The sequence below is a fragment of the Apteryx rowi genome, unplaced genomic scaffold, assembly GCF_003343035.1.
Source record: "Apteryx rowi isolate R43461 unplaced genomic scaffold, aptRow1 scaffold_275, whole genome shotgun sequence".
Lineage (NCBI taxonomy): Eukaryota > Metazoa > Chordata > Aves > Apterygiformes > Apterygidae > Apteryx > Apteryx rowi.
In genome coordinates this window covers 906124-914653 of record NW_020449141.1, presented here as the reverse complement: position 1 = coordinate 914653, position 8530 = coordinate 906124, and the positions used below count along the sequence as shown (strand labels likewise).

Below are 8530 nucleotides of genomic sequence, written 5' to 3'. Positions count from 1 at the left end.
AGAGCTGAGGACTGGGCCTGGCAGCGTCACCAGCACTGGCGAGGGCTGGATCGCAACGCTGGAGTCAGCGCACTGGGCGACGCATGGCTCGTTGCAGCTGTTGGCAAGTGGAGTTGGGCTGTAGGTGGCTGGCAGGGATGGGCTGTAGCATGCCATGTCTCCGGGACAGAGGAGCCTCTGCAACACTGAGCCAGGAGTGAGTGGAGGGCAGAAGCTGTTGCACCATTTCAGATCCCCAGCTCGGCTCCTCTCCCTCTGGTACGAGTGGGTGCTGGAGAGCTCAGCGGAGCGGGGTTTGGGATGGGGAATGACTCTAGACAGCTGTGTCCAGCAGGAGGGCCTGCTGTGGCCTCCTGCTGTTGTTCTGGCAGGACACAGCGGTCCCCGCTTCCGTCCCCCATGTGTAGTTTGAGTCTCCCTGGTCACACCGTGCCCTACCTCTGAGGACCTCTTCTCMTACCCACCAGGGGTGACCCACTCTTGGAGACCTACAGTATCTTGGCAAGCGTTCGTTTCACCCCACCTGTGCAAACAGTCCCCCTTGGGAAAAGCGCGCTCTCAGGCATGGACATAGAAACTCTCCGTTTAGGATCCTTTAGGGAGGGGAGGAGACCAGGATGAGGATTCAGACTTCTCAGGAAGCAAAGAATTCTGCTGACAGAAGAGACAAGAGACAGAACGACCTGAGACTTACCAAGTTCACTGAGGGGAGGAAGGCACAAGAAGGGAATAGAAGAGCTGGGAGCTGCGCACCCTTTTATACTGTGGCCCAGAGCCCTGAGGGAGCTGAAAAAGGATGTGGACAGGAAGCATGTTCAGCAACAGTAATTTTGTCTTGCAAAGCTCTGCTGGTAGATGAAAGACATTGCTATTTCGTCTGATGTGCTGGGCTCCCTTTTCATCCCGGGTAAGACCAAAATGACTACTTTGTGAGTAATTTGGTTTCTTCCCCATACCCATGCTCACCTGAGGTCTCGTGCCAGTTGTGGGGAAAGAGTTTCAGAAGTTCCAGGCCATGTGTGGGTGTTGTGCACGTGCTGCCCTTCCTGGGGAACATGGCCACCGCTCAGTCGGGACTTGAGCTGTGGAGCAGCACTGGAGGCAACTGACAGGGGCTTTTCCTGGAGGGCCTGAGGCTGACCCTGAGAAACACAAGTCACTTCAGGGCCACAGAGGTACTCGGAGCATAGCCAAGCCTGTGTAGGTTGTCTGTCCCCCAGAGGGGCACAGAACAGCTCTGAGCAGCCTCAGATCCCCAGGAGTGATCGGAAGGTGATGGTCAACCAGGGACCCACCGCGAGACGGAGAGAAACCCCATTGTGTGCAAGGATGGGGGCACTGAGGCCATTCCTGGAGATGGCCAGGCCACTCCACAGTGGCTTCCTGCTCACCCCGAGCCTTGGTGATGGATGCACATGCTTTCGTGCCTCTGAAGTGGAAGCCAAAGAGTTCAGTGACTGTGTCCTGTGGGGAAAGGCCAAACTGCTCTCCTTTGGGAGCAGCTCATTGCAGCTGTTGGCAGATGGGGTTGAAACATTTCTCCARTGCAAATCATGGCCAGCACTGGCGAGGGCTGGGTCGCCTGGGCGACCCCTCTGCAAGCTTCCCATGGCTCCCCGCCCAGCTGGGTTGAAGATCAGGGTTACTGTATGCTGTCATACAGAAGAGCTCATGATTAAGTCAGTATGGACATTCTGACTTCCAATGTCCCTGCTGTTTATAATAATGACATAAATCTTTAGGAAAACTAAAAGGTCTTCCAAATCCTCAGTCGTGGCTCTTCCCATTCCTACTCTTCTCCTGCCCCAGCGTCTTGTAGCTCCTCCATTTTTATTAATATTTCCAGGAACAAAATGCATTTGCAGTGCCAGGAGTTTAGTCTCGGTGTCTAGCTTCTTCCTCTCCTGACATGTATTGCAGTTATTAGGAATGGTAACTAATTCAACAAGAGGCTTAGTCTGCCACCCAATGGTAATATATCGGAATTGTTCTTGAATCTTTGGGTGCTACGCCTTGAACAAAGGCAGCTGCCACCGCCTCTTGGGCACCTTCAGCAGCATGGTCTATGCCAGAATGCCTGTCAAAGACTGCCTTAAGGCAATCCCTGTAATCTGCAGGGAATTCCCCTTTATTCTGCTTGCAATTATTTATTTTAGCTCAATCCATTTTTCTCGGACAGACTTGCTGGCTAGCCTCAAGGAGGTGATCCCAGGCTACCACAAGTCCCTTATCATTAACTAGAGCATGAAGAGGCCAATCAGCTTCGGCTATTAATCACTGTCCAACTTCAAGAGGCATAATAGCACACAAGAGTTGGTTCCTATCGGCCCAGTTCAGATTGCAACAACTAATGACAGTCTCTAATTCCTCTCTAAATTTTTTAGGTTCTTCCCTTATGTCTGGAAATTGTTGACTAGGTTTCTTAAGTCTCCAGGGATCCATGGAGTGTGAACAATGACTATATCTTCTGGTTCTGACATTTCCCATAAAGGTGCCCGTATTAGTGTTCCCAGCTGATCACTAKTTCTACTAGCAAATGGAGAAAAATCAGGCATATCCTGAAAACCTGGAGGTGCTTGAGGCATCTCTGGTATTATAAAGGGAGGGCAAGGAAATTCTAAAATATCCTCCTTAGTCTCTTCCTCTTCTGGGGTGATTGTTTGGGGAGCAAAGGATATAAGGGAGCACTAGGGTTAGTAGGGATTTGGTGTTTTTCTAACTGCCCCTTAAGATGCTTTACATAATATTTCAATTTTTCCTGAGAGTCTCTCAAACTACTTGTTTGAGATTCTATTTTTCTTTTGGAGGGTTCCTTGTGCCAATCAAAAAATTCATCCTCCTGACCTTGGGATACCTTAGGTCCGCTGGACTCCAAGGTACCCCTTAAGTGCACTGTCACTGCTTAGAGGGATCATCCTTACTGCAGAAACTGCAATTATCTAAATACCTGCAGGTTTTAGGAGAGTAACACATGTATGTATACTATGCTGGAGTCCCTTTTGGGGGTACTGGGACTTCCTTTGACTGTCCGGCTAGCATTCTCACTCACTCGGAGAGACAAAGGAAAGTCAGAAGAAACCTGTGCAGCCTTAATATCAGCCCGAAGTCTCCACCACTGAACTGATTATTCAGCCTGACAATAAAACCAGAGACTTAAGGGAAAAAAGACAATACACACAAGGGTCCTCCTGGTCAGGATGTCTAGCCCAAGCCCACCATGTTGGTTAGGGTCAACGTCATTAACAATGGAACCCAGGGAGACTCATGCTGGAACTAGAGACAAGGGAGGGAAGGGGATATCTGGCAATCAAGCCACAATCCGCCACATGCTCTTGCATTCAAGTTACACCAGTCATCACCAGTATGGTTTGTGAGTGGCTCAGGGCAACTGTGTATGGTTTCAGAGTTGTCCTGAGGTCAGGTCATTCATTCCACATCCATATAGTATTTATAACTGCAACCCAGACTTTCCTGACCTACCTCTCCTTAATTTTACCAGATTCACCAGAATTACCAGAATTACAGTTAGCTTTCCCTCTTCTAGCTGGTAATTAGTCTCTGGACTGACCTGTATTAAAGGTTCAGATTCAGCAGTCCAAGTGTGCCATGGGAGCTTACAGATGACCCTCAGCTGAAGCTCCAATAGGGATTTCAAAAGGTCCCTTACCTCCCGGAGCGGTGCCAGGGAGCCCCGGCAAGGAGCAGTCTGTGGTCCTCCCAGGAGAAACAGGATGTGTGAATCTGAATCACGGCACCATACTCTGTTGTGGAATAACTGGAATCCAATTTAAGTTAAGGTCAGAGCAGAAGTTGTTTATTTCTATAGCTATAGGAGAGAACAGAGAGCAGCAGAGTGACAACCTCAGCTGACATGAACTCCACCCTAATGAGGCCGTTACAGAGTTACTATACCTTTATACCTTTGTCTCTTGGACCCCCTTCCTTCTAGTGCCCTAAGCCATGGGATTCCTCCAAGTAGGTCCATGAAGAGGCCAAAGTTTGCTCTCCTGAAGTCCAGGGTTGCGATCCTACTTTTTGCCCTGCTTTCTCCCCACAGGATCCTGAACTCCACCATCTCATGGTCACTGCAGCCAATGCTGCCCCCGACCTTCACATCTCCAACCAGTCCTTCTTTGTTTGTTAGTACGAGGTCCAGCAGCACACCTCTCCTCATTGGCTCTTCCACCACCTGTGTCAAAAAGTTATCCTCAGTGCTCTGCAGGAACCTCCTGGACTGTTTGTGCCTAGCTGTGTTGTCTCTCCAGCAGATGTCAGGATGGTTGAAATCCCCCGTGAGAACCAGGGCCTGTAATCGTGAGGCTACTTCCAGCTGTYTGTAGAAGACCTCATCGACTTCCTCATCCTGATCAGGTGGCCTGTCGTAAACACCTACAACAGTGTCACCCATGCTAGCCTGCCCTTTAATCCTTACCCATAAGCTCTCGACTYGCTCTTCATCCACCCCTAGGCACAGCTCCATACATTCCAGTTGCTCTCTCACAGAAAGAGCAACTCCACCACCTCGCCTTCCTGGCCTGTCTTTCCTAAAAAGCACGTAGCCATCCATGACAGCACTCCAGTCATGCGAGCTATCCCACCATGTCTCTGTAATTGCAATGAGATCATGGCCCTGCGACCGCACACACATCTCTAGTTCTTCCTGTTTGTTCCCCACGCTGCATGCATTGGTGTACAGGCATTTCAGAGAGGTGATCAAGCATGCAGGTTTTCCAGGAGGGATACAAGAGGATCCTCCATAGTCATGTCCCGTGAGCACTTCCCTGGCTGCATGCACCTGCTGGAGGCATCCCGACTTGAGCAGCATTTTGCCAGCTACCCTGTCTCTATAACTCTCCCCTTCCCCCGTCTTTCCTAGTTTAAAGCCCTCCTTACCAGGCTGGCCAACCTGTTGGCAAAGAAACGCATGTCCCACCACAAGACAAAGCATGAAGAATGCCTGGAGAAGCGGTCAGGGCTAAGGTGTCCTGTAAAAGAAAGAACTCCCTGTTCCTCATGGACACCCCTGAAGGATTCTGTGGAGACTGTGTGCCACCATCAGAGAGGGCACAGCCAGGGAGTCTTTCACTCAGATTGTCTGCCATGTCCTAATCACCAAGCACATCTGTCAATGAGTACTTCTGCTTTTCTTCTCCTTCCTGAGGCTGCCCAGGTGAGACTAGGGTGGCGATGAAGAAGCTGGGCTAGCTTTCCTCTAAGTAGGCCATACGAGATTCGCAGGCCAGGCACAGTGACTTTTGTTCATTCCACAGAACGAGCTTCTGCAGAAGGGCTCCATGTCARAGGGAACTGCACTACAGGGTTTCTTAAAGACCACAGCTACTCCTGTCCTGATACCTGAAAATCTACCTTTCCTGTGATCTCCTGGGGTCCCATTTAGCCTCCTCCTGCTTCCACGTGGGTCCTCCCTGCAGTTTCCTGCTTTGTGCTGGGCTCTCCTTGCCTGCCCCACCCACACTTTGTTGCACCCTGCCTCCATGAGACAGGTCCCTGGCTCCCCGGGAAGGACCAGTCTGTCCCTCATCCTCCTTATTCACCTGTTTGCACCAACCCTGCTGGCCTGGGGAAGGAGCTCAGCAGAGGACTGCGCTTTTCAGTCCTTTCCTCCCTCCTGGCAGGGACTCCTGCCCAACAGACAGTCCTGAACCTGCCAGTCCTCCCTGTTCACAAGTCTCAGTGGTGGTGGTGGCGGCGGCGGTGGCAGCGGTGGTGGCAGCAGCCGCCACAGCCTCAGCCGCAGCCACAGCCACAGCCGCAGCCGCAGCTGCAGCCACAGCAGGCTGACGAGGTGGCCGAGTGGTGAAGGCGATGGACTGCTAATCCATTGTGCTCTGCACGCATGGGTTCAAATCCCATCCTCGTCGTCGGAGCCCAGGGACCAGCCCAGAAGGAGCCTTTTGGAGCAGGGGCTGCTCTTCCCTCGCTGCTTCTGACAAGTGCCCATTGCCAGGCTCTTGTCTACCAAGCAGGGCAGGTGACACCTCCCAGGAAGGGAGCGTCCTCCCCACTCTCTCCCCCCTTCCAGGGTTTGCACAGTCCCATCAAACACAACGCCTTTCGCGAAGCCTGTCCCTGGCCAGTCTGCTCAACAGAGCTCCCTGGGCCTGCGACAGACCCGGGTGAAGCCGGGAGGGGAGGGCTCAGGGAATCTGAGCCGCAGGTGGCAGGGGCTTCCAGGCAGTAGCCAGAAAGAGCACATTGTCCCCTGGTCTCCTGTGTGCTTTCAGCAAGAGAGAGAGAGAAGGGGAGAAACTAGGATGCCTGCCTGCACACGGGTGCCGCAGAGCTGAAGTCACAGCCCCCAGTTACCAGGCCAGGGAATTGGCCCCTGACCTCCAGGGCCCACACCATTCTGGGGAATCACTCAGAGACCAGTACTGTGGCAGTGAAGCACTTTTCTTTCCCTAAGCCTTTCTGTGCCCATGACAGGGGGCTGCAGACACTTCCGTGGGCTCTGCAAAGGGCTGTTGGAGTGCACTGTGCCTGAAGAGCTTGCTCTCCCCAGGAAGCAAGTATATGTATATGCCAAGTGTATGCCTGTCTCCTGGTCCCTCTCCTCCCTCTGCAGGAGGAACTCTTTGCTCTTCCTGCCCTCCTTCCCCACACTCCCATGTGAAGGCCGCGTTGGCAGAAGAGACTCAGAAAAGCCACAGGCCAGAACTCGTGGCACCAGCAGGAGCCAGAGAAGCAGGGCATCAGCTGTTGATCTTCATCAGGGAATCAAACCATGGTTTCTGACACGTTGGGCTCTCCTCCCTGCAGCAGGCTGTCTTCCTCCTTCCACRTCTTCCATTAGTGAATGGAGAGGTCGATTCCTATTTCCTTTGATGGTAAAAAGGCACCCTGGTGGTGATGTGATAGTTTTTGTCCCTTTTCCTCCTTTCTTCAGTGTGCTGAGCCTGACAAGCTGGTCGAATGTCCCTTCAAAGGGATGGGACTGAAAACCTGAAGTGCAAGGCACCCTGGGTAAAATATCTCTGATACCCTTTGGGCTGACTCACAGATTTCTTGTTTTGTTTTGTTTTGTTTTAATATAATAGTAATGATGATAATGATGATTTTCAAAGGAAGAAGAGTCAACTTTTTGTCATTTGGAGGGKTTTTTTTTTGTTTGATTTGGCTGTTTTGTATGATTTTTTTTCTTGTCTGAATGTATCCTCCAGACCTGGGTGACAAGCAGGTCCCAGGCCTCTGGTACATACCTTCCTCCAAAGAACAGGCTCCCAAATCCCTGCCCCAGCAGGTAGCGGCAGCTCTGCTCTTCCAGTTCTGTATTTCAGAAACTTCCAGTAATGGACATAACAGCGGGGCCAAAAAGGCAGCATACTTGTAAACTAGTTTTTAGAGAAGCTATGAAGGCCAGTCCATCTTGTTGGCTTTGGCTGTCTTAGCTTTTGGGTCTTTCTCAAAACGTTCAGAGTAAGGTTGTTTACACAAGACATTACTCCTACTTATTCCTCTTGGAAGCGTTGAAGAAGAGTGTAAAGAGGTGTTGTGAGCCTTTCAAAAGGCCTGGGTCTGTCGCAGGCCCAGGGAGCCTCCCTTCCATTCCCAGCTTCATCGCAGGCCCAGGGAGCTCTGTTGAGCAGACTGGCCAGGGACAGGCTTCGCGAAAGGCGTTGTGTTTGATGGGACTGTGCAAACCCTGGAGGTGGGGAGAGAGTGGGGAGGACACTCCCTTCCTGGGAGGTGTCACCTGCCCTGCTTGGTAGACAAGAGCCTGGCAATGGGCACTTGTCAGAAGCAGCGAGGGAAGAGCAGCCCCTGCTCCAAAAGGCTCCTTCTGGGCTGGTCCCTGGGCTCCGACGACGAGGATGGGATTTGAACCCATGCGTGCAGAGCACAATGGATTAGCAGTCCATCGCCTTCACCACTCGGCCACCTCGTCAGCCTGCTGTGGCTGCAGCTGTGGCTGCAGCTGAGGCTGTGGTGGCTGCTGCCACCACTGCTGCCACCGCCRCCGCCACCACCACTGAGACTTGTGAACAGGGAGGACTGGCAGGTTCAGGACTGTCTGTTGGGTAGGAGTTCCTCCATTCATCTGAAACACTGGACTTCTTTCTCTCTACGAGCTTGGCACAAGCTGGTATGAGCTTGTAGAGGGCAGCACGAGCTTGGCACAAGCCGGTATGAGCTTGTAGAGGCCAGCATGAGCCTGTACAAGCCCATAGAGCCCGATACAAGTGCCTACGAGACCACAGAGCTTGACACAAGCCCTTACAAGCCCGTAGAGGCCCACATGAGCTTGTATGGGCCTGTAGATGCCCGCAGAAGTCCATATGAGCTCCTACAGCCTGCCACGAGCCTGTATGAGCCTACAGAGACCCGCATGACCCCGTACGAGCCCACAGAGGCTGACATGTGCCCATATGAGCCTGTAGAGAATTGCACAAGCCTGTACAAGCCCGTAAAGGCTGGCACGAGCTCCTGCAAGCCCATAGAGGCCCTCATGACACCATATGAGCCTGTAAAACCCAGAATGGGCACATACGAGCCTATCGAGGCCCACCAC

General features: G+C 52.2%; 2 non-coding genes across 2 annotated transcripts; one reads left to right on the top strand and one right to left on the bottom strand.

Moving 5' to 3' along the window:
* The first annotated feature begins 5800 nt into the window (after positions 1-5800).
* TRNAS-GCU lies at positions 5801-5882 on the top strand. Its single transcript has one exon. It is a non-coding gene; the product is annotated as a tRNA-Ser (tRNA).
* A 1942-nt stretch (positions 5883-7824) lies between these two features.
* On the bottom strand, positions 7825-7906 carry TRNAS-GCU. The gene has a single exon. It is a non-coding gene; the product is annotated as a tRNA-Ser (tRNA).
* Between the last annotated feature and the right edge of the window lie 624 nt (positions 7907-8530).